This window comes from Apis dorsata, unplaced genomic scaffold (assembly GCF_000469605.1).
Source record: "Apis dorsata unplaced genomic scaffold, Apis dorsata 1.3 scaffold_577, whole genome shotgun sequence".
Classification (NCBI taxonomy): Eukaryota; Metazoa; Arthropoda; class Insecta; order Hymenoptera; family Apidae; genus Apis; species Apis dorsata.
In genome coordinates, this window is record NW_006263787.1 from 435,175 (window position 1) to 435,823 (window position 649).

The 649-nt window shown below is 40.7% G+C and overlaps 2 protein-coding genes across 5 annotated transcripts in view; one reads left to right on the plus strand and one right to left on the minus strand.

Moving 5' to 3' along the window:
• Window positions 1-649, minus strand: part of LOC102674933 (histidine decarboxylase) — a 115,982-nt gene that overhangs the window by 83,025 nt on the left and 32,308 nt on the right. The window lies entirely within an intron of this gene.
• LOC102676978 (probable nuclear hormone receptor HR3) overlaps window positions 1-649 on the plus strand; it is a 121,816-nt gene that overhangs the window by 58,879 nt on the left and 62,288 nt on the right. Inside the window, exon 1 of one of the 4 annotated variants that reach the window (XM_031513097.1) lies at window positions 422-649. The exons of the other annotated variants lie outside the window; for them this stretch is intronic. The gene's annotated coding sequence lies outside the window, so the exon portion shown is untranslated. Of the gene's footprint in view, window positions 1-421 lie in introns of those variants that run through there. 4 annotated transcript variants of the gene reach the window in all.

Genomic DNA, 649 nt, shown 5'->3' on the forward strand with positions numbered 1-649 from the left:
CAATAATAATAATAATAGTAACAGTGTATATTAAAAAAGAAGAAGAAGAAGAAGAAGGAAGAAGAGGGGGTTTCAACAGTCAGTGCCGTTTGTTAAGTGCGTATAAAGAAATATCGAGCTTAGTAATTAAATCGGTAGGGAAGTAGCAAAAGAGTGTAATTAGCGGGAAAAAGAAAGAGAGAGTTAATTTTCTTAACTAATCATTCGACATCGATTCGACAATATAATATTTAACGACGAAGCAACTTATTAGCTCGGCAAGCACCGGTCGACAAGAGTTAAAAAAAAAAGAGAAGAGAAATAACACATAATAATCGCGAACAAAAGTCAAAAGTTGTGGGTATCCAAGAAAAGAAGAAAAGATATCCTAGCCTAGTAATTGTTAAATAATAACAGTGGTGGTGCATCACGGTACAACAAGGCGCGATAATAAAAATAATAATAAATCAAGGGAGAATCGACGACATAGGAGACACAAGATTTCGAGTGATACATGGACCGAGATAATATTATTCCGTGCGAACACGTGGAAACACCGGTCGGAACATCCGTGGAAATAGCCGTCGATCTCGACGAAGGCGTCCTCCGTTCGAGTGGCGTCGCGGAGCGCCGCAGCGGATGTTACGCCGGGCTTGGAAAGGGCGCCGGG